The sequence below is a fragment of the Arvicanthis niloticus genome, chromosome 5 (assembly GCF_011762505.2).
Source record: "Arvicanthis niloticus isolate mArvNil1 chromosome 5, mArvNil1.pat.X, whole genome shotgun sequence".
NCBI classification, from domain to species: Eukaryota; Metazoa; Chordata; class Mammalia; order Rodentia; family Muridae; genus Arvicanthis; species Arvicanthis niloticus.
This window is the reverse complement of record NC_047662.1, coordinates 47,924,681-47,950,611: the sequence shown is the minus strand read 5'-3', so window position 1 is coordinate 47,950,611 and position 25,931 is coordinate 47,924,681. Positions and strand designations below refer to the sequence as shown.

Sequence of the window (25,931 nt, the reverse complement as noted above, 5' to 3'; positions counted from 1 at the left end):
GACTCCTTGTTGTGAAGAGAGACACAAACTTGTTTAAACCACTATGTCTAAGTTTCTTTCAAATACATCTAACAACAGTCCCGATTGACACCAGTGACTTATGAGAAAAGTAAAACAAGCTGAAGAGAAAACTCTTTCTGGGAGCTCTAAGCTCCACAAACTGTGAGGTGGACACAGAACTTTCCAGATCTTCCCAGTCTGCATTTTGCCAAGGATCCCAGGATTCTTTCTACCCTACTTTTTTTTTCTGGATGCAATCAGCAGAGGTTTATTGAGGAGAGTTGGCTAGCCAAGGTTAAACTGCTCGTCCACGCAGGAACAAAGTTTGACAAAAGGCCAGCAAGCTGAGGGGCCTTTTTTATAGCACAGGGTGGGGAAAAGGAGGAATTTTTGTGTGGTTACACATGATTGGTTGTTTTACAGATTTTGAACATCAGCAGGCTGTAATACTGGGAAGACCTCAAGGGGGTAGGGGTAACCAAGAACAGTGGAAAGTTAGCTACTTCTTGCAACCATCCAAATGACTTGCATCTTTCTCTGTGGTCAGTGATGTGTCTTCTTGCTTTGGGCCTTACCCACCCTGAGGCTTGAGGAATGTTAATCCAGCAAGTGTCCTCTGATTCAGGGATAATGTCCTCCACCCGGAATGTATCCCGGGACAGGGACAGTGAAGGCCTGAAATCTTACATTCAGTTCCGCCTTCTAGAACCTGCATTCTTTTGCTCAGGTCTAAAGGCAAAGAAAAAGCCTGTATATATTTCATAAAATGGTCTTTATAATTTTTCACTCTACATCTCCCACTTTTTCTGATTAGGTTAGGATTTTAATCATAAAAACTCAATTATTAATAAGCCCATTCTCACCCCACTTTTTCTGATGTGGATCTTTAGAAAAGTTTAAACTCTAGTGTCATCATAATTATTATTTTCTTGACCTAAAGCTCGATATTGATGGCACAACACAAAAAGCTGAACAGCACTTATCCTTTCTTTAACAAAAGTTACTAATCTATTTAAAATGTAAGGACCTATGGTTAAAAGCAAAAGTAAAATCATAAGAGGTCCAGCAAGGGAGAATAACAGGGTTGTCAACCAAGGGGACTTATTGAACCAACTCTCAAATTAACTTTGCTGCACCTCTCTATCTTTCTATCTCTGGTCTAACCTTTCTCTGAGTTTACTCTCTAATCACTCCTGAATGGTCTACATAAAAGTAACATTCTTCACTTAGAGCAGCACACAAACCTCTTTTTTTAAGAAACAGCAAGTCTAGTCTTCTTCTATTTTTGTAGAACAACCTCTGAGAGGGAAGTCAATGACTCTTCTAACTTTGATACTGATTATTCTAGGTCTCTCAAATCTATATCAATGGCAGCCCTTAGCTCATGGAAATAACAGGGTGTCTGTATTAGTGCAGCAGTATCTGTTCCCACACCTGTGGCCACTCCAAGTCCCAGTATGACAGCTAAGGTCAAGGAAATAGGCTCTCTGCGGAAGTGTGTATCTCAAACTCACATTCAAGAGTGCCTGCAGGGTGGTAGTAGACTCGGGGGACCAGCTGGACAAGTACACAATAATCTTTGACCTCATCAAAGACAGAAGTAGATATATAAAGGGTTAATCTTGAACTGAAAGCACACCATTTATCAATCTTAGGCACTAAGTATCTGTTAGCAGGGGTCCTCGGGCTCTATTCTATTAGCTAGGGGTCTCAAAAAGTTTCTATTTCTTTCAAACACACTTTCAAAGTTGTCCTCTGACTTTTAACATATTTTGTGGCACATAGTTGTTTACATACACATGAAATCACATATATAATAAAGAGAAATTGCAAAAAAATTTTTTGGTTTTTCAAGACAGGGTTTCTCTGTGTATCTCTGGCTGTCCTGGAACTCACTCTGTAGACCAGGCTGGCCTCGAACTCAGAAATCCACCTGCCTCTGTCTCCCAAGTGCTGGTATTAAAGGCATGTGTCACCACTGCCTGGTCCAACCTACTTTTAATAATCAATTGTTCATAGGATAGCCATCCACAGATCAATCCAATAGGTATTTCTTGTGTCCCTTCTATGTTTAAAACTGTGCTGTATATCAACAGTACAAAAAATACATGGTATGTCTGGCTCTCTTAGGGAGTTTATGGTCAAATGGAAACAAATATGCCAAAGTGAGTCACCAAGGGAGTAGAGATGACTGAGTGAGTAAAGGTGTTTGTGGCACAAGACAGCTGACTTGAGTTCCATTCCCAGATTTCAACTGCCTCCAACATTTAGGCTATAATTTGATTATCAAAATATTAGTACTGTGTAAGTTTGTGTCCTGGTACTCAAGGCCAGGGGTCTTGTGTTAAGGGCATGCATCAGTCAAAGTTATGTATATTGACTTAGTAGCTGAAATTGTTTCTTGAAACAATTACCGTAAGAAAATGGTTATGGATGGCTACTCTGTTTTGACAAGCTTCCATAAACTTCCACCTTCTCTTTTACAAGCCAGTGCACTCATGAAACATTTAGCTTTCTCAAGTTGCAGCTAGATGTGTGGAATATCTTCTCTTTATGCTCTGATAGCTACACTGGCAATCCCTAAGCTCTACTGCCTGCACCTGAATGTTTAATGTGAACATTAATTTCTTTCTTTCCAGACATTTGTCAAACACTCTTGATTGCCTACTGTGTGCCAGACCCCATTGCAGGTGTTGAGATAATAAGAGTAGCAAGGCGCTTGCTCTCAAGCTCCTGGGAACTTGATCATATAAAATGAAAAATGCAAGAAACATGCAGGCATGTAAGAGAGCTGAAGAAAGAGTGTATATGTTAATCATAGGAAGCCAAGCTGGTCTAATGCTATTAGACGTCAAGAGAATTTTGTCTATAGTATAACATAGATAGTGTGGAAAGGCTTTCTGCAACAATGTAGTAGGCTACTAACTCTCACCTGATACACAGACCTTACTTCAAGTTAGGTGGGTAGGATCTCCTCAGTATTAAACTATATCCTCAGATATTGTGAACCCTTCTGTACCAGAAAAGTTAAAATGGGCTTTTAGTAAGGATAGGGGAATGCTGGTATTTATTTTTATATTACGCACACAGTGTACTGTCAGTCTGTGCGTCTCACAAACATTTAGAAGGCATTTTCATGTATTTTTACAAATACTGTGGTTTTCAGATTACTGTAGGTGATTTCCACAAACACTTACGTCTTTATATTACTTGTTCTTAAAGATTATTGAATGAGAGGCTGGAGGAATAGCTCAGTGATTAAGAGAATTGGCTGTTCTTCCAAAGGACCCAGGTTCAATTCCCAGCACCCACGTGGCAGCCCGTAACTGTATGTAACTCCAATTCCAGGAGATCTAACACCCTCACACAGATATACAGACATGCAGGCAAAACACCAATACACATAAAAATAAATTAAAAATTATGGAATAAGATAAAATAATAAGGGTATTTATCTACTTGATTCTCTACTTCTTTGCCGCTGCAGTGAATGGTTGAGCTTTTCTGGACATTAGGTATTGTATTTCTACTGACTATTTCCTTAGTGTAGTAGTATCCCTCACTGGTGGTGAGCAATGATTTCTTCTTTTTATTTTTAAGAATTTTCAGGGTTCTGGAGAGGCCCTAGTGAGTAAGAGAACTTGCTTTATAAGTGTGAAGGCTTGAGTCTGGATCCCAAGAACCCACATAAAATGCTGAGTAGAGTTATGCATGCTAACTGCAGCATTGAGAAACAGAGTCAATTGGTTCCCAAGAGTTTGCTGGCCAAAACTGTTAGCTTCTTATTCAGTAATAGACATTGTCACGGGGCAATAAGTTTTACAGCATTATAGGAAGAATTATAGGAAGACACTCAATGCCTTGTTTAAGTTTCTACATGCATATTTGCACACTCATGTACATGTGTAATACACACATACTCTACCCCTAAACACACAAATTTCATGTATGTTTTTGAAAAATTATGTGGCTTCTTTATAATGGTAATATTTATTTAGCTTTTCAAAAGTCAGTTAGGTTACATCAACTGCTGCATTCCCAGAGGTAACAACTGCCTCCTATCCTTCCTCTCTCCTCCCTTCTTCTTATTCCTGCATATTCTTCTTCTTCATCTTCCCTTCTTCTCCCTCTTCTTCCCCTTCCACCCCCTTCATGTTCTTTTCCTCATTCTAATGAGCAGCTCAATTGTCTTTAACTCAAACTATCCCAAGCTAACATTGAATTCCTGATCCTTCTCAGCTGTCTGATTATGGGATTACAAGTGTGTTTCACTGCACCCAGCTCCCTGGAAATGACTTCTAACACCTTATTTTTGGTGATTATTGTCTTCACGTTCTTTCTATAGCATCAGGGTAGTCTGTCAAAGACGGTCATGATGAACAAAAAATAGGGAGGGTTATGCTTGGGCAGCATGGTTTGTATGGACCAGACCTTTGCATTCATGAGCAGGTTGGGACAGTTAACACTCTAGAACAATTCCTAGGATCAGTGCTTACACCAGATCCTATGAGTGGTAACTCCTAAACTGTGTGGTAAACACCCAGTGTCAGTGCACACAGCTCTGAGCTGAGATGCGTAAATATGCCTATTTAAACCTCACACACTAAAACTGTGGCTAACTTGAAAAGTCAAGGCTATGCATGTATGTTTTGCTTATATTCTAAAACACATCTCTCTAAGGTATGGTGGTGGTTTGAATATGCTTGGCCCATGGGAAGTGGCACTATTAGGAGGTATAACCTTATTGGAGGAGGGGTACTCTTTTTAGTGGAAGTGTCTCATTGTGAAGGTGGGTTTTGAATCCTTCTCTCATGCTCAAGCTTCTCCCAATGTGGAAAAGAATTTCCTCCTGGCTGCCTGCAGAGGACAGTCTCTTCCTGGCTGTCTTTAGAGCAAGACATAGAACTCCCTTCCAGCCCCACATCTGCCTACACACAACTATGCTTCCTGCTATGATGATAATAGACTAAACCTCTGAAACTGTAAGCTAGCCCCAATTAAAGGCTTATGTTTGTAAGAGTTGCCTTAGTCATGGTGTCTCTTCACAGCAATGAACTCCTAACTAAGAGAGATACAAATTGTACTTTAAGCTGGTGCTCCAGGAAATAAACCATGTTCCACATATTGTACCTGTACATACTACCCATAAAAGTGACATGATCCCCAAAGCAAAGGTTTTCTGACATAGCTGTGTACAACTGTGTGCTTTCAAGGATTTTATAGATGACTACACTTATGGATCATGAAGAAACCTTGAGATAGGTGAAATACTTGTGATACTCAACTGAGCCCACCATCGTGATGTGGAACAGTTCAGATGGAGGGAAAACAAATCAGTTCTTAGAATTCATCAACATAATTGGTCTTACAAAGTGATCTACACTGGGCTAATAGCTTTTTCAAGGACCACTTTTTAAAAACATGGAGCGTGTTTGTTTCTAAATTGTATGTATGTGTGTTTCTTGAGTTTGGGTTTGTGCAATGTCTGCAGAGGTTAGAAGGTGATGAAACATCCACTAATTCAGTAGTTTTCAACCTGTTGGTTATGACCACTTTGGGGGTCAAATGACCTTTTTACCAGTGTCTTCTAGATCATTAGAGAACACATATTTTCATTATGATTCATAACAGTAGCAAAATTAAAGTTATGAAGTAGCATTGAAATAATTGTATGGTTGAGGGTCACCACAATATGAGGAACTATATTAAAGGTTCATAGCATTAGGAAGGTTGAGAGTCGCTGTCCTAACTAAAGATACAGTTATAAGCCTCCTATGTGGGTGCTAGGAGTTGAATTGAAGACTTCTACAAAGGCAGTGTGTGTTCTTCACTGCTTAGCCATTTCTCCAGCCCCTCAAAAGCCACTTTTGAGTTGTTAAGTCAATTAGTACTTATTATATTTGACTCACTTAGTAGCCAGTAAGTTCAGATATACTTCCATTTTGCATGGAGTTCAAAATTGACTTTTCAAATATAACAGTGTTAGTTCATGGGAGAACTAAGTGGGAGTCCTTGAGCTCCTGCCCACTTCTGCATGTTACCAGATACTTTCCACATGCCCATACTTACGACTTTTCCCACCTTCCCCAGCCCTACCCCATGACCACACAATTTTAGGAAAGAACATTGGGCCACATAGATCATATTGCCTTTTCTGGTTCAAATGCCTGGTGCAGGGTAAAAGCTATTTTCTAAATCCAGTAAATCTTGTCAGCCTAGATTCCATGCAACTCTGTGATGGAATGAACAAATTACAGATGGCAGCAAGTTTGTTTCTGGGTTCAGGGAGTGGTTCTTACCTGCTTTATTCTATCCCTTAAAGTTTCCTCTTGGAAATTGTCTTAAATCACTCAGCAAGAGAAACTAGAGTGAAAAGGCTCGCCCTGAAATGGGACAGGTGTCTTTAATGATCTATCGACATCTGAGGCTCTATTGATCATGCCCCAAACTAAATCTTTGGTAATCTTGCACAAGTCAATAGAATAAAAATAAAGATACTTTCTCTTGTGAAGACTACATTTCACTGGTATCATTAATATGGTAATTTGCTAACTTCCTGTGGAATCTTCTGTAAAATAGTCCTTTGTTAACCAAATCTCTGTTCTTCAAGAAAAGATCACAGGGCACTTTTTCTGTAATTCTTTTCTTTCTACAATCCATTTCCCTTAACAACTTTCATGCCTAACTTTCTGCTGCCTAGCAAATGTGTATTCTTAACATAATTGGTTACAACTTCCCTGGTGAGATGTATCCTTATGAAGTATCCACATCAACTATTTTTAGTTTATTCACAGAATTGTGCAGGCAATACGAGATTCTGAAATTAAAATATTTCTATATTCTGCAAGGAAACAATGTGTCTGTACTCACTCTGTGCAGCCTAGAAGTCCCAGGCACCATTGATCTGCATTTTATTTCCATAAACTTGCCTATTCTGGATGTGTCACAGGAATAAAAATCAGACAATATGTGATCTCTTGTGATAGCCTTCTTCCACAGTTATCTCCAAGGCCCACTCCTAAAATCTCCAACAGTATTCCATCATATAAATGTAATGCATTTGGTCCATCCACTTATCAGCTGGCAGGTGTCTGGGCTGTTTCTGCATTCTAGTTATCATGAATGCATCATACGGTAACCCTATTAAGACTTTTCAGGAATTGACAAGCTTTGTCAAAGTGGTTGTACAATTAAAATATCACAGAAAAGTAATTAATACTTAGTATTTCCACATCTTCACCAACAAGTCCTTTTGTTGCTTTACTATTTCACGCATCTCTGTCATCCCACTGGGTGTAAGCGACCTGTTATTGTGGTTTTTAAGCATGTCTTTCTTGAATAATGTTGATATCTTTTTCTATGTTTAATAGCCATTACAACATACTTTTTTTTTAAAAAAAAAAAGCTATTAATCCCCACTTTTAAGTGGTTTTATTTGTCTTCTAATTATCAAATTATAGTTTTATAGTTATCAAATTATAATTTATATTTAAATATAAATTTATATTTATATAAATTTTATAATTATAATTTTAATTTTATAATTATCAAATTATAGTGTATAGTTTTCACACAGTTATATCCAATTACCAGTTACATAACTTACATGTATTTTCTTTCGTCCTCTGGGTTATTGCTATTATTTAGCTTCTTGTTTATTTATGACTCAGTATTTTAATTTCTTTTTTTACCACTCATGTTTTTAGTGTTATATGTAAGAAACAATTGTAATAACACGACGGTTTGAAACTTTATTCCTATCTTTTCTTTAAAGAGTTTAATATTTATGGCTTAGGTTTTGATATAGTGCACATTTTGAGATCATTTTTCTTGTGTTACACGGCAAGATACATTTTCTATGCATAGGTGTCCAGTAGTCGCAACACCGTTTATTGAAATGACTGTTACTTATCCAATTGGATTGTCTTGACACCTTTGTAGCACATCAGTTGTTCATGGATACATGAGTTGATTTCTAGACTTTCAATTCTATCATTTATATCTATGCCTATAACTTTACCTATTCCTACACCTATGCCTATACGTTTGCCTAGATAAGCCAGTGTTGTATTATAAGTTGTTCTGGGATTCCTTTTACTCGCCCCTACTCTCTCTTCTTGGAGCTGAACCTATAGCCTTACCTCTAAATTATAACCCAGGTCCCTAGATGCCTCATCAAGCTAGGCAAGTTTTACTGTAGTCCTAGTAGGCTAGCTCTTCTTATCATAAAAGGATGTGGAACTTGACATATGCTTCTTGTGTCTGTATCTACTGAGATAACTGCTCTCTTAAATCTTTATTAATATAGCATATTACTTCAGTTGGCTTTTAAATATTAAACCAACTTCCTATTCTCAATCATGGTATATCATGTTTTTATACATTATGAATTTAATATCCTGGCATTCTCATCTATGTTCACCGTAGATACTGGCCTATATTTCTCTGTGGATTCAGAATGGTGCTGGCTTTGTTAAATGAGTTGGAAAGGCTTTCATTTTTTCATTCACTTTCCAGAAGGCTTTCATACAGGTTTGTGTTCATTTTCCTTTAAGAGGTTGGTAAAATTCAACAGTGAAACCACCCAGTCCTGAGATTTTCTTTGCTGAGCGTTTTGTGGATCAAGAGTGTACAAGAAAAAGAACAATAGCGTATAATAGAACACAACTGTTGGGTTTTAAGAAGCAGTTTAGGAAGCCTTGGTAGCAGGAGCTGAAGTGACTCCCTAGTGCCTGTCTGTTAGAGTCCCCTCTGTCAGATTCACGTCTCTTCTTAATGTGAGACTTGCTTAATCTCTCGGATGCGTTTCTTACTGTTTCTTTCCCACTATAGGCCCCATGCATGCCAAACTAGCCATAGGAATCAGTGTTCTTCTGCAGGCGCAGTGTTAAGATTGACAATGTACCTATAACCAATGTTCCAGAAGATAAGATGTCTGTCATTCCGTAACTTTGCGCATAAAACTCTTGCTCCATGATTTCTGGTGATTTCATGTGTGTTTGACCTAAGGTTGAAGGTTCACATCTGGTACCACTGTCACAATACAGACTTTTCACGCTCCAAATGTACATAGTAAAGAAGAATAAATAGCATCCTGGATCTTTTTTTGTTTATCTTCCTATTCTTTGCCTATCATAAATACTTATGGCAGGGACTGTACTTGATTCATGTCTTTATCCCAAAGCTTCCAGAGTGCATGACACACAGTACACATGTAATAAATATTTGCTGAATTAATGGAGAGACGGGATTTCTAGAATGAGATTTTCCCCTTCATTTTGGATAGCTGAGATATTATCATGATTCTCTGTATTTCTCAAAACATCTGGTGCAACACTGATAAATGTTCATTGTAGGTGATGCTACTGAATGACAAATTAATATTATAATGTCAGCAACACATTTTGAACTCTCGTGAAAAGGCACCATAAAAACCTCAAAGTAGCTATAAAAATGAAATGATAAAAATCTATTTGGATGACATCTCTTTCTGAAAACACAAAGCTAATTCTGTTGTGTTTTGATACGTAATTACACTTGAAGGTTTTAGATGTGACAGAGCTGTGTTTGGGAATTCTGGCGATCACAGCATCACTGCTTGATACCGGGGAAGGGAAAATCCATTTTGTAAGCTTTCCAGCAACAAGCTTTGTTTTCAGTGTCTGGAAGCAATTCCCAGGGATGTTTACTGAAATCTCTTAGACTTCAGCAAACTCAAGAGCACTATGGGATTACCAATGACAGAAATAGATCTGCTGCTTCCTATCTTCACTTGTCACAAGACAAAGATGGACAAGCACAGTGGCAGCATTGACCACAGCATTAGTAGCACACTCAAGCATGATATTAAGACCTATATCACCCAGGATTTTCCAGAGAAACAGAACAAATATGAGTCAGTTTCTCTGTGACTCTCTGTCTTTATCTCTGTCTGTGTCTGTCTGTCTCTCTGTCTGTGTCTGTCTGTCTCTCTGTCTCTGTCTGTGTGTGTGTGTGTGTGTGTGTGTGTCTGTGTGTGTGTGTCTGTGTGTGTCTGTGTTTATGTGTCTCTGTGTGTAAAATGACATTGTTTTAAGGACTTGTCTCATAGAGCCATGGGGTCTAGCAAATTTAAACCTGGCTAGTCTAGCTGGTAGACTAGAAACTTGGGCTGGAATTGAGTCTGAAGTTTCTAGGTGAGGTCATCATTTTGGAACTGGGGAAGGTATTGGTGCTACCATTTTGAAGAACCTTCTCTTCTTTGGAAACCTGTCTTTGCTATTCATATGACTAGAAGAGCTGCTGCACACTATTCAGGGCAATGTTCCTTACTTAAATAAAGCAGATAGAGGATGTCAATCACATCTGCAGCTGTTTTGCAGCAATCCAGATGAGTGACTATGAGAATGCTGTAGACTAGCCAAATGGATACATAACAGTTCTAACAAGGTTCTTTGACACTTAAATCTAGCTTCTCTTGACCACACTGTGCATCTCCTCTCTTAGGCTTTCATGCCTACACTTAGTTGCTACTTCTGTTCAGAGTCCTGCTTTTTCCTGTCTTTCTATAGATATGCTGGGCCCTTCATCCCTATCCTGGACTTTTGCCTCCCCGTTCCAGGTATTCTATCTTCCTGTCTTCCTGTACAAGAGTCCTTTACCTTCCTAAACCTGGATGGTTTTCTATTCAGACACTGTCCCTTGAACCCCTGACACAGTTGTTGGCTATGAGGTCTCCTGGCTTTGCTTTATATTATTCTTAAATATGTTTGTGGCTGCTGTTCCCATCCCTATGTTCTGAATTGCTCCCGAACCTCATGATTTATTTTTGTTTGCTTTGCTTTTAATATCTTTGTTCCCCACAGGTGATAGATTCTCATTTGTGTACCCATCTTTATCCTCAGTTGGCCAGGTACTGTGCCAGCTTCCCAGGATACAAAGATCAATTAGACAAGCTTCTCATTCTCTGAAACAGCACAGTCTTGTGGGGAAGGCAAATAAGCAAGCTGTAGGTGTCCATTAGAATTTGGAGACTGAGTCAATTCCTGATAGAGAGGTGTAGTCTCTCCCTGTCAGCATCCCCCCACCTAGACACTTCTACCAACAGACTGCATTAGCCAGACAGTGGCTTTCAGGGTGCTGAGAGTTCTGTCCTCACAAGACTTGTGGGGGAGCAGCGTGTGTGGCGTGATGTGAGGAGCATGAAGGAGGGCAGTGGATCCAAAAATAGCTCAGTTGCTAAGATGCCTGATGCATGCCATGCTGGTAATTCATTATTTGGGTTTAGAATTAACCTATCAGAAAATTCATCTGGAAGAAATGTCAAATACCTGTGCTGAGATCTCTTTCAAAATCCTTTCTCTGCTTTCTTTTTCTCTGCTTTCTTTTTTCCTCCTTTAAGACTTAGCTACATCAATCTCCCTTGCAGACTAAGGTGGAGGGGGTTTCTCCTCAGGGTCCCCATAGCAAACCTGTACCTGACACATTTTAGCTTCTTATCCTTTCTTGATTTTCTGCTTACTGTTCGCCACTAGACTGAGGTCTCACAGAAAACATCTTTCATCTTTAGGATCTCAACATCTGCCACAGCGCCACTTAGTAGGGTGTTCTTTATGGGTTTGCAGGGGCAAGAGGGGATCCAAGTAGTTCTGTGACATGGGTCTGCCATTGCCTCTCTGCTCTTGTAGAATGAGCTCTGGACACATGTGAGGAACAGCTTGGTGAAAGAGAACTGGTAAGTAGATAAAGAGTGTAAGATAAGGGGCCTCAGAGAAGCCATGATGCCTCTGGTGTTGTTCTAGACTCTACTCTCTGTTGGCATCTACTTGTTTCATCAACATAAAATAGTTCTTGAATTAAACTTGCTCTTCTGCTCATTTTGTGTCTACAGCATGCAAGCTGCAGTAGCCAGCAAGTTTAAAGGCTGCACCACATACTTTGTTTCTAAAGGAAAAATTACTCAGCTCATCTTTCCTTCTGTGTGATGAAATCTTAGACTCCTTTCCCTTCCTCTTCTTCCCATTCCTCTCCTCCCCCTGCTTTTCTTCTCCCTGCCTCTCTCCACTCCTCACTCCACCCCCAGTCTCCTCTATCTCTCCTCATCACCAACTCCTGTATCTCCTCCCATATCCCTGCTTCTCCTCCCCCTTTCACTCCCCAGTCTCCTTCCCATCCACTACTCTTTCCTCTTAGCTTTAAGGAAGAAGTGAGTAAATGCAGCTAAAATGTGCCCCACCTCCCCACTTAGTACCTTCTGGTTGCAAAAGAAAACAAAGATGTTTACTCCAGTTACAGAGCTAAAGTTTGCAAGATGCATCCAGACCTGGGCTAAACTCAAGACAGAAGCCAAGGAAACACAAGTCCACTATCGCCCATGTTGCATTCCCTTGCTGAGGAGCTCTGTCTCTCGTGATGCCTCTTCTCTCCACAGAGCCACTCTTCTTCTCCTTGCTCTGCCTGCCCTCCATGTTCCTTCTACTTCACATCCATGCTCACTTTGTGCCTCCTCACCATTTCATATGACCCATCATAGACACTCCTAAATTCCACCATCTCAAGCCATTTCAACATTAAGCATATTTGTTTCCAAACAGATAGCTCATAGACAACTAATTTTAATATTTCTACAAATATATTTTTAAACTAATTTAGGACTGAACAACACATTCATTAATTGGCCTTAATATAGCCAACAGCTAATTACATGACAGCCTATCCATTGTCAACAGTGGATTTGTGTGTGTGTGTGTATGTGTGTGTACACATGTGTGTGTGTTTGTGTGTGTGTGTACATACACACACATGTACACACATGTACAAAAGCTACAAGATACTAAGAACCATGGCACATTTTGGACATCTCAGTGAAGTTTTTAACTGCTAATACAAAATACATGTTTGGTAAATTATAATGAAAAGTAGTTTTTACCTAAAGGTTCTGACCCAAATCTGGTAGAGTCTTGATGATGAGAGTCTTGACGGGGCACATAGAATCTTATGATGATGAAGAGAAGAGACCAAGTGAAACTAAGATTTTGGTGGCAGATTCATTCTCAATACAACCCATTAATCCATGTTGCATGGATACATAGTTAAATCCATTAGTTACATGGATACATAGTTACAGTAAAGATTAGTTGCATTCATGAGGGTAGAATCAAATCCCCTTTAAGGATCTCACTTGGTCTCATGTAATAATGTCTTATTTATGAAGCTTAAATTTCATCAAGAGTTTTAGAGGGAAACCTTTCATCCCATATAAGATACTACCACCATGAAAGACTCAACTCTGCCCTTACAGAAACAACTTCTCATAATCATCCTCAATACTGACCTACCAGCTAGTTTTCCTTCTCAAGAGGAAATCATTCCCAAGCAAGGATCAAACTATGATATGCCCTGTTTATTATTACCAAAGGCATTTATCATCTAAGCTGCTAGAAAGGTATCTGTTACTAACTTCTCTGGCTTTGTGTCCTGCCCCTGCTCAGTTTCCTGTAACCGTTGCTATTCATGACATTTATAAGATTACATGTCTTTGACTTTGCGTATGAAAGAATATGGAAAGATGGGAGTATGGAATGGAGGGAAGATACATTTAAGAGACACATTGAAGTTCCTGTGTAGATGACAATGCCTTGAGAGTCTCAAGATCCACCATTGCCTTTGTCAGATGAGCATTTGCTACACCCTTTCAGCAGAATTCACAAAGAGCATCTGCATTTTCATCTGGCTTCAGATTTCATCGGAATGAGTAAGTGACAGGAACTGAAATGGGTGAGCTCACTGGGACACCAACAATTTCTTCACTTTGCAAACTCAATAGCTATTATTGTGGAAGACAATGCAAGTATTATAAGCCGAACTCAAATGAGAAGCCATCAGGATGTGTATGGTGTCATCATAGATATTTGAGATGGGGACATGACACAATGCTTTGAGAGATGCAGTTTGAGAAAGACCAGAGTGAGTGTTCACTTAGTTCATGGTATTAAACACCTGGATCTTATACAGCCTTTGGAATAGACAACACACATTTATTGTATTTATTATATGCTTCGTTCCTAAGGTGTCACTGCATCTCTGTCTTCTGAATATATGTTTTTGTGACTGTTTCTGTTCTCAGTATTCTCCTCAGATGCCACATCTCTCATGAAATAAACCCCCATGCCTCTCTCCTTGTTTACAATAAAGCCCAAAACCTGTGCCCATTTGCTGTCTCCACTTTTCAACCCAATTTTCATGCTTATAGCTCCACTGACATTGCTTCTTTTACCAAGATTATTGTTGGGACAACCATCTTGTCTATTCTGTTGTTCCTCTTCTCCTTAGCTTCAGACAGCCCACCCTACTGATTGCCCAACAGTTCCAGTGGATGCTAATATTCCAGACACATAGGGTACACAACTCACTTCCTGTCTGTCTCTGAGCTCTGGACTTCAACCTTGTCTGTCAACCAAGGCTGCCAGAATCATATCTTCAACCCGATTTTTTCCCTTCAGCCCAAATCTGTGACCACAGTAGCATCTTCCCTCTGTGGACCAGGACCTCAAGCTCATATCCCAGAAGTAAGACCCGGGAGTACTCTACTGTAAAGTGAGAGTCTACTTATTACATGGAGGCTATGCTTTTCATGTTATTCTCAACACTGTCTTTTCTTTGGGCTAGGAACTTCAGTCAGTGAGTTCCCACAGGCTTTGCCTTGCACATGCACCTGGAATTTGACTTCTGATTACCACACTGCCTCTACTCACCAAGGCAAAGCCCCATTAACACCTGGCTTGTCTTCTGAAATATTCACTGACTGGATTGCTCACCTTTGTCCTGTCTTCTTCAGTCATTTCTCCAGAGTGATTATTTTAAAAACCAAACCATCCAATGGGCTTCATTCATTCTCTAATGAAAGATCAGGTTTGTTTTGTTGTTTGTTTTGTTTTTTGTTTTTTTTTCTAGAACCTATTCTTGGTGTTTTGCACTTTGGCCTAGTGAAATTACAAAGATGAGAAGAGAAAACAGGAACTTTCAGGCTCTTTTGGTCAATCCCCTTGTAAAGTGCCAAGGTTTCCAGTGATGGGAAGGACCCTGCCTGGTGTCCCAAACCCTAGCACACTTGCATGATGTCACCTTTGCCACCATGCAGATTGCTTTAGAGACTTGCATACTCTGTATCTTGCCTGATACACATTTAAAATTACTTTGGGAAAGTTGCAGTCAAATAAGCAGCTGCGGTCTGCTGTGTTTCTACTGCACGCACGCCTGGCATCCTAGGCTAATCATCTTCTTTGATTATGGCCTTCCTGAATTCAGTGGATTCATAGTGCTATAGTGGATTCATAGTGCTATAGTGGATTCATAGTGCTATAGTGGATTCATAGTGCTATAGTAGGTACCTATAGTAGATTCATAGTGCTGTAGGTACTACAGTAGGTACCTATAGTATCTATAGTAGTTATCTCAGTCATTAATAACCACCACCCTTCCCTCTGGTAAGAGGTCTGGCTTATCCAAACACTGCAGGTTTTAACAGGGATTTTGAAATTGCCACCCGCTGTCTAGTAGAGTTGACATGCTCATTGCCAACAATGAGCAAACGAAAGCTGTTACATGGGGCTTTTACAATGAAGATTAAAGCAGGGAAGAATCTTTCCTTCTCATCACGAGACTGAGCACAGAACACGACTATGGTGTGAAAGAGCTGGACTAGCAGAACTTTCTTGACATATAGAGACTAGATACAATGCAGAGATAGGGACCCAGAACTGTTGAATCTTTCTATTCAGTATTTCTTGAGGTTGGCACTGCATCTACCCTTTCATTTATTACAATGGCTTCATTATAGGACCCAATAGTTCCTCTGTTTTAGTTGTGCCCATTTTAATTAGTTGCTCGGCACTCACAAATTCAAGATCTTTAAATAGTGCAGTATATCATATCCTTGCTTTACGGTTGCAGACATCAAAGCCCAAGAAATTAAATTACCTGTTACCGATTAAGAAACTAAATGAAATTTGAATTCAGGTCTGTGCAGTTCCAGTAACTCCCTTTCTGCTCCAGTGAGCTGCCATTATTTTATTTAGCACTCAGTAAGTAGAGTTAAACATATGACACAATCTACTTAGTGTCATTTTTAATGGGGACAACCTTCTAACACATCCACAAAACTGGGAGAATTTTCTCGCTGTCCAAGCAGCCTCACTCAGGTCTCTGAATAAGTTCCTGTATTTGCAAAATGGCCAGGTTCGAGTCAATAGCCTCTGATGGTCTTCTCTTTACAGGAAAGTTTTCTAATGTCAAATTGATTCTTAGTACCTCTGAAGATCCAATTATACCGACTGTGCCTCCAGGATTTATTTAAATATGAAAACAAAGCACATCAGGAGGGGGTGCCTGTGTCAGACTTCATGATGAGCCAAGTTGGCTTGTGGCCCTCCAGCAGTACGGAGAGCAGCTCTGTTTCAACTCTGGGATGTTATTGTTTCCAGATCACAGTCTCATCCTAAAGGATGCACACACTGTCAGGCAGGAATTAAAAAATATTCTCAAGCAGCCTTTTAGAAGATGAAACTGTGACTCTTTCCCTTCTGAAATTACAGTATCCTCTCCTGAGTCTTGGAAACTCATCATTCAGAGAGGTTATTATAAGTGCCTCGCTCTTGCTTTCACACTTAGTACAGAACAATGTGTACAGCATATCAAGGCGTGGATTGATGACAGGTTTGAACTCAGAACCAGTGCCAATTAATAGCCATGGCTATGCAAATCTGAAAACCAGCACACACATGGGTGCACACACATGCACAGTGCACACCACATGCACATACATGCATACACACTGAGTACCGCCATGCATGTACACACTCATGCACATGTGCACACACACAGAGAGAGAGAGAGAGAGAGAGAGAGAGAGAGAGAGAGAGAGAGAGAGAGAGAGAGACAGAGACAGAGACAGAGAGAGAGAGAGAGAGAGAGAGAGAGAGAGAGAGAGAGAATGGCCTTTTTGTTTTTGATGGAATGTGTTCTTAAACTAGATACAGGAAACTGTCCCTGATGGGAGCTTTTGGATACTTGCCCAAGTCTAAAATATCAGAATACTGTTTCTGAGTATCTGGTTGAACACTCAATTCTTTGAATAAGAAATCAATTCATCCCTTTAGAATTTCTTTTCTGTACAAGTTCTAATATTTTAAAGTTCTTATTTAGACAGTCTTTTGCTATTTACAAAGTATTTTTCTGCAAATTACTCATTTTCTCTCCAAAGCTAGAGAGGTCATGCTGTAACTACTATGTACATTTTGCTTCCCTGCATGAAGTATCACATGACTATGACCATTTACATATACGACCAAGCAGTTTAGTGACTTAGCCTTGGCCTCAGCCTTGTTCTTAATTCAGCCACTAATCCACCACTCTCCTACTCAGACTTCTGGCAGTGTAAAGCATCAGTGATTTATGGGTAAGCACATCTGGACTAGACAGACTTTCAAATTCACTAGCTTTGTGACCTTAAGCACATGACTTAATCTTTTGGATATCTGATTCCATTGTCTCTGAAACAGAGTTGATAGCAACAAAATTATAAACTTGTTATGGTCTATGAGAATCTGTATAAAACCCTCGGTACTTACCAATGGCCATATCACACTCATGCATGGCAGGCACTCATCAAAAGACTCTTATCTTAATCCAAGTGCTCTTGACTGATGAAGATGTGTCCTGTTCATAGCTGGTGCGTGAATGTCTCTGGACACTCCAAATATTCAATGAAAGTTTTGACTGTGAGGTCATTCCTGGGATGCTTTGTGGGTTTTCTGCCTCTTGACTTTATCCATATTGGAAAAATAACACTCAGGGACAAGCTTGCAATTTTACAGGGATGTTAGGTGCTGAGGGATTGTTTGCTTGTCTACTTTAATTTTTGCCATTCTAATGCCCTTCGATCTCCTTGCCTAACACACACACGTACACACACACACACACACACATACACACACACACTGCACACAAAGATAGCCTAACAACGTGTGGCATATGGAGAGTGGAGCATCTCCAACTCTACAGTACAATCATTTGGAACTAGTTACTGAATTTAACAAATCTAAATAAACTCTATTAGAAGATGCATCAGGCTTTGAGTAGCCAAGTAACTTTCCACTTTTCCATAACTACAAATCTCCATTTGCTTACAGTCTGTACTGACTCCTCTGTTCATAGTATGTGGGTGAGGTGATGAGGGCATTAACTAAACCAAGGAGAGAATTAAGGATTGTGAATTGTTAGGATTAATAGTCAATGATCTAGCTATTATGTTTATAATAAACAGAAGATCCAACCCAACCTAATCTGAAGTCAGTTGTCTCATTGTCAGTAGGCACAGGTCGTCTACCATCTCCTTAACTGAGCGGACACTGTCTTCCTTACTTCTTCCCTGCTTTTTACTTTCTACAGTGTTGAACACTGTGTAAGACAAATCCACTGTAAGACTCATGTGCAAAATACAAATAACAATACTATCTCAAAAGGTGCTTCAACCAGTAGGTAAGGCTTACAGGTCACTAACATCCCAGAGAACTGTGATACCAGGCATAATAACTGATTCGGCGGGATTTGTTGAAACTGTTTTGCCTGAACATCAGTTCCCTTAATCATACAAAGGAAATACATATACATTTATCACAAGCTTGTGGGGGCAGCTAAATGTAACGACATGCAAGAAAATCTTTTGAAAACTCTAAAATTAGAGTTAATAATTCTATTTTTAATTGCTTGTTTGCTTGGATAAAATTCTATAATGGTCACCATCAGCATTATTGTTGCTTTTATTATTCATAAGGAAAATGGCACAGATCCTGATTTTTCATATTAAAGAGATGCTCATTAAAGGAGATGGCTTGGAAGCCAAACCAAATAATCGGATTTTGTTCAGAAGCACAACATTTATTGTAATATATTCCATCCAATTAAGTCATGTTCTTAAAAAAGATTTATTTATTTATTTATTTATTTATTTATTTATTTAATGTATACAAGTATACTGTCACTATCTTCAGACACACCAGAAGATGGCATTGGATCCCATTGCAGATGGTTATGAGCCACTATGTGGTTGCTGGGAATTGAACTCAGAACTTCTGAAAAAGCAGCCAGTGCCTTAACCACTGAGCCATCTCTCTAGCTCCTAAAGTCATGTTTAAACACTTAAAATTTGTTAGAGAGAAATCAGCTCTAGGATGTCATTTAACATTAGTGAGTTAAAAGTTTGGTGACCTAAACCTTGTAGTTCAATAGGTACTGCAATCACCAATCAGTGGAACTGCTTGTTCAGGAAAGGCTGTTGGTTGCTGAGGGGCAACCAAGCTGGAATCCAAGATCCATGCATAGAACCTGCTGGAACAGAAAAGCCCAAAAGAACCATTTGTAGATGCAAACCTGAAATAAAGTTCTCCTGTATGTAACCTTTCCCTAAGCCTGAGGATTCTCCACTATTGCTTTGGAAGGAACCAAGAACCACTGTTATAGGCAGTGGGGTTTACTACACAAGAAACAGCAGTCAATGCTCACATGTAACAGCTGACAAGGAGATACCCAGGTAGAAGCTTCACCTCTCAGACTCATGTTTGAGTCATTGCCATGATAATTAACTGCAGCCATAAAAATCCGTGAGCTTCCTCCTTAGGTTCAGTTTCTGTTTTAAAATGAGAACAAAAACATTTAATTTAATTTAATGAGAGATGCAAGTCAGAGGTCATTCACTTTGCCAAGACTGACACTGGAGAGTCAGTGGATTTCTCTCAAGAAACTCAAAGGACATTTTTCTTCAGTTGCACAAATTAAACTAAATCAGTTTCCCTGTTAAAGAACTCATTGGAGATACCAAGGAATGCATACAACCTCCTCCACACATACCAGAAAATAAATAAAAGTACAAATAAGCTGAGCAAGATAAAAGCAAAAATAAGATCAACACTTAAAATCAAATGTAAGTCATTTTACATCAGTAATGTCCAACTTGAAAATTAAATTAAGAAAGTAACTATGTTAACAGTGACACCAAGGAGAATAAAGTACTTCAAAATAAAATTTTTGTGAACATGCAAAGCTTCTATATTGTAAACACTGTTTAAAAAATGTTCTAAAAGTGTTAAGTGGAAAAGCATCCAAATATATAATTAAAAAAGAAAGATCAACTAGACTTAACTAAAATAAAAAAATTATAAATTTTCTTTACATCTAAGAACATTATCTTATAACTAAAAAGACAAAAACAGATTTTTTAAAAACAACTCCCAAAGTGGAATCCAGCTCAAGGGGAGGTCCCAAGACCTGACACTATTACTGAGGCTATGGAGCGCTCAAAAAAAAAAGAAACCTATCATGACTGCCTTCTGAAAGACCCAACAAGCAGCTGAAAGAGTCAGATGCAGATATTTGCACCCAACCAATGGACAGAAGCTGCTGACCCCTGTGGTTGAATTAGGGAAAGGCTGGAAGAAGCTGAGGAAGAGGGCAACCCTGTAGGAGGACCAGCAGTCTCAATTAACCTGGACCCCTGAGATCTCTCAAATACTGGACCACCAACCAGGCAGCATACACCAGCTGATATGAAGCCACTAACACATATTCAGCAGAGGACTGCCAGGTCTGGGTTCAGTCATAGAAGATGCACCTAACTTTCAAGAGATTGGAGGCCCCAGGGAGTTTAGAGGTCTGGTTGGGTGGGCAATATGGAGTGGAGACATCCTCGTGGAGACAGAGGGTTGGGGAGGAGGCATGAGATGTGGAACAGTCGGAGGGTGGACGGCTGAGGTAGAATAAAGTCTGGAGTTTAAAATAAATAAATAAATAATTTTTAAAAATCCAACTGAAAAGGTAACTCAAAGAATGGGAGAAAATATGTATAAAGCATGTATCTGTGAAGGATCTTCCTTTCAGAATATACCAGCAACTGTTACAACACAGCAGTAAGACTCTACATTCAGAATATACCAGCAACTGTTACAACACAGCAGTAAGACTCTACATCACCGAGGTTTTTAAAACAAGAGAATAAATACATATTTGTTTTCTTTGGGGTTTCTGTTTCTTTATCTTACTGTGTTATGGATCATCCTAACAGTCTTGTACCAATTAGGCCAGGGTTCTATCACTTAGCTACACCCCAGGCTTTCAGGAGAAAATTTGAATCTCCATTTCTCCAAATGATATATACATGGCTAACACCCAACAAAATGTGCTGGATGTTACTATCTGGGCTATGCAAACCAAAACCACAATGAGCTGACCACTCTACACCCCCTCTAGTGTCTAGCGTTAAAATGGCAGACACTAACAAATGGTAGAGAAGAGACTGAGAAATTAGAACTCCCATTGTGGTTGGGAAAGTAACAGTTCTTCAAAATATTAGACAAATTATGATACAACCTTGTGACTTCATTCTAAAATTTCATTAAGCAAGCATGAAAGTGTGCATTTGTATAGATACTTATACATGAGTGATATTATAAAAATGTTATTCATCAATAATAGCTTTAAAAACTGATGCAAGTCCAATGACAGTCAACATAAACAAAATGAGGTGTATCCACATAAGATACTTTTCATAATAAAAAGCAATGAAACTCTTATGCATACTACAATGTGAGTGAAGCTCTATGTTGAGAGAGAAACCACATGGACAATTGTCCTAGTTTTATTTCTGTGGCTGTGATAAAATATCCTGGCAAAAACGAACTCATGGGAGAAAGTACTTTTCTCTGGTTTTCACTTCCAGGTTAGAGTTCATTGTTATGGGGAAGTCTAGCCAGGAACTGTATGTATGTTCACAGTTAAGAACAGACAGTAATGAACACATATGTGTGTGTGCTTCCATACTTGTGCTCAGCTGAATTTCTCTACTGTTGTATAGTTCAGTGCCCCTGCATAGGGAATGGTACTGCTCACAGTAGGCTGAGTCTTCCCACATTAATAAGTTTAATTAAGGTAGACAAACCCACAGGCCAATACCATATAAATAAGCTTTCATTGAGACTCTTCCAAGGCTATTTTTGATTGTGTCAAGTTGACAATTAAAATTAACCATTATAACAATGTTGTAAATAGACAATATGTGTGACATATACATGTATGATCTATAGTATATATGCATACTGTATGCTTTAATATATGTGATCTGTTTAGGATAGGCAAAGCACTGAGACAGAAAGATTATTAATAGTGATTACAAGGAGGTGTAGGTAACGATGGATAAAAACTTGATATCTTTAGGGCTGAGGACAATATTAAGAAATTTGATAGTGGTGACCAGTGCACAATTATATTTTTACTGTAATTGGACACTTTATAAGGTGTATTGCTTGGCAAGTAAACTATATCTTAAGGTATTTAAAATAAAAGGAACACAGGATTTTTTGTTAATCCCTTTAAACTGCAAAAGAAAATAAGGTTATATTTTCTTTTTCTTTACCCTCTTTTCAAGAGTAAAATCTTAGTTTGTCACTGTGACTGCAAAAATGAGATAGAGTGAATGACATAATGAATTAGCCATGTTTCATCTTTAAAAATTTCTTGTCAGAGATTCCCAGGTAGCTTTTGTAAACTTATCTCTCTTTACTCACCCAAAAACAATCCATTAGTAGCATTCAGAAGTCACCTTGCCATCAGGTAAGTTACCAGAACCTCAGTCACTGGTGTCTTCTTCCTTCCCATTGACTATTGCTCAATAGTCATGTGGATTGATTCCCTTACCACCAGAGAATATAAAGCCTTCCCTACAAGAGTTATTCTGGGACAGGGAAGATGGCGTTGTTGGTACAGTGCATGTTGCACAAGTATGGGGACCTGGATTTGAATCTCAGCATCCATCTATGTAAAATCGACACACAGTGGCATAAAGAGACAAGTGGATCCCTGGAACTCACTGGCTAGTCATATTGACAAAATGATGACTCCAGGTTTAGTGAGAAACCTTTTCCTCAAAAAAAAATTTTTTTTTTCAGAAGACCTCTGACATTATTCTCTGTCCCTCACATGCATGCAGGTGCACATTATCCTGGACACACAAGTTATCCTGGCCCGACATATTGTTTTCACACACACAAAAACTATCATTTGCATTTAACCACAAATTAAGCCGACTGTCTTCTGTTCTTGTTACCCCTAAACCTGTGGACTGGCATTCATCTTAATTTATGAATAATTTTTCAGCAAACATTTATTGAGCACCTACATTATACTAGACAATAAAGTAGACCCTGCCAGTTAAGCAGAGAAAGGCTGATATAGTCTCTATCTTTTGAAGTGTCCCTGTGCAATGATACAAATGTGATGAATATTAAGTTGTACTTTAGTGACAGAGACTGCGAGGGATGAACACAGCCAAGAGCAGAACACAGAAGCAGGAAGGCCAGGCACAGCCTCTGTAAGGAGTTGACATCCTTACAGGATCAATGACCTTTCTCTCGTTTGGGCAAGTTTGTTGCTGATGGGCTTTATGACACTAGATCTCACATTATAGCGTAAACTGGCCTATAACTCTCTTCAAATCCTCCAGCTTCCGATGCACAAATTCTGAGATTATAAATGTGTGCCATGACACCTTGCTGAGAAGACCCTTTAAAAAATAGTTAGAAGAATGGCCACTGAAGTTTTTCGGAAGCAGAAGAATTCCTGGCATGATATAGGAACAGCGAAAGCCCCTGGTTGAGCATGTGAGAGAGGGAACAGAGAGCTGATCATACCTGGAACTTGAGCTTCTCAGGACTTTGGTTCTGATTTTGAACATAGTGGAGACGAACTGCAGCATTCTGACTGATAGATAGTCTGTGATCTATGTTTTTAATCAGTTTTCTGGATGTCATTCTGAAAGCATAGTGGAAGAACACAAGAGCAAAGTCCAGTTAGCAAAGACCGAAAGGTCTAGTATAGACCTTCTCACATACATACATACACACATACATACACACATACATGCATACATACACACACACACACACACACACACATGCATGCATGCCAGTTGTTGCCATCACACAAAGAAAAAAAATGAATTTGTTCCTAAGATCAGTTTCTCTGGAGCATAATGAGGGAGAGAAAGCAAGGAAGTGGAAGTAAACCTGAAATAAACCAAGTAACCCTTCCAGGAACTTGGATCCAGCTAAAATACCCCATTATCGGGATGAAAAATGTTGATAAATAAGAATAAAGCTCAAAGCAAAAGACCAAGGTGACACCACATAAGCCTACCTTTTCATTTGACTGAAGATTGCTGTTGCTAGTAAAAGTAATAACCATATTTTACCCGGGAGCCAGAATGCTGGCACCCCTGTCCTCCCTGTTGAATGTCTTTTGGGTATATTTATCACCTTAGTTCCCTGGGGCAATCTAAGGGTCTTTGAATCCCTTCCTGCTGTGCTGAGTTAATGGTGATCCTGTGCCTTGAAAGATCATTGCATCTACTGAGAGACCAAGCTTCCTGGGCCAGAGTGGAAGTTTAAATGCACACCGGCATGCTGAGAGCAGTCAGGAGAGCCCACCGAAGCCTGAAAGTTGAATTCATTATTTCAGTCTCACTGTTATTTCTTTGTGTAACACAGACATTTTCTTTGCTCCATAATCCTCTGCAATGAAAAGGACTTAAAAATCTCTCCAGGGTTTCTCCGTGGCTGTAGTTCTAACATATGTCAGGAAATCTGACCCCTGTGTGTTAGGTGTTCTCTCATCGTGTACTGAATGGGCTAAACAATGCAGAACGAGTCAGACAGGAGGTTCAATAGCTCAAAATGCAATGCAAAGGGTGGAAAGAGAAGAGAGTTCATTTGATTAATGTGAGCACAGTGAACTTCGGCTAAAAGAAAATCCCCAAATAGGCTGACATATCACCAGGGATGGAAGAGAAAATACAGAACAAGGGACAAAATGAAGACTGTTTAAAGGGGTGGTTTTCTGCAGTTTTGGCTACTCAAATTCTTTGCCTCTCTGAGGTAAACTGCACGCAGTGCTACACACCCCACGGGAAGCTCTCATGCTGATTTGGCTGCACGTCAATTTTCTCATCTGATTTCTAAAGGAAGCTACTTGCCATGGTCCTCTGCAACCTCGTGTGTCGATTGCTAAGTCATTGCTACTCACATTGGAATGATCTCTACTCCGCAATGGAGAGTGGCATGCCATCAGAAAGAAAAATGAACGGACAAAGAGCTCCGTAGAAACTCTGGCAGCAAGAATACAGAGAAACGCATGGAGATGAGCTAAGTTGCTGAGCGGTGGGCTGACAGTGTACCGGTTCAGGATGTTGCACGTGAACGACTTGCCTCCTCCCAGGCGACACTCGTGGATATGGTAGGTGTTGCTGTAGCCACAACCTGATCTGACACTTCACAAGCAGAACTGGGAGGTGGCTTCACGCTTAAACACGAGTAATGAGAAATTTCAAATAAGCAGACGCTTAGGGGCAATGTGAGCTTTGTAAGATTATACAATGTTTGGAGCATAGTGAAAGTTCTATTACTTTTATCAGATAGTAAAAGTTCTTTTCTTTCTGACTGCTTTTTTAAATTTTAGAAATATAGAATAAATTGAGTGGAGTTTTTATATAATATAATTACAAGTAATCCGCTTATTCAAGCCAGAGAGAAATTTGTGAATATTATTTTTTCTTGAACTTTAAAATAAGACTTTATTTGAAAATCTTTCGTCTATTAAACTTTTACAAAGAAGGTAATGCGCAGTTATTATAAAACTGTGAAGATTTTTAAAACCATGCCTAAATACATATTTTATGTGGTTCATGGATTATGTTTCTAATCTTGTACTTTTTTTGTTTATTTATTTTGGCAGTACCAGGGATGAAACCTAGGGCTTCACACATGCTAGGCAAACCATTCTACTATTGTGCCTCAGCCAACCTCTAATCTCGTACCCCTGAGCTATAAAAGAGACTTAAATTTGTTTTCACT

The 25,931-nt window shown here is 39.3% G+C and overlaps 1 protein-coding gene and 1 long non-coding RNA gene across 3 annotated transcripts in view; one reads left to right on the top strand and one right to left on the bottom strand.

Moving 5' to 3' along the window:
* The window catches only part of Pde4b (phosphodiesterase 4B), a 604,839-nt gene that overhangs the window by 313,536 nt on the left and 265,372 nt on the right, over positions 1-25,931 (top strand). The window lies entirely within an intron of this gene.
* Positions 18,961-25,361, bottom strand: LOC143442399 (uncharacterized). The gene is made up of 4 exons (XR_013110564.1): positions 25,105-25,361; positions 23,715-23,835; positions 19,540-19,663; positions 18,961-19,365 (listed from the first exon to the last, which is right to left on the bottom strand). It is a non-coding gene; the product is annotated as an uncharacterized LOC143442399 (long non-coding RNA).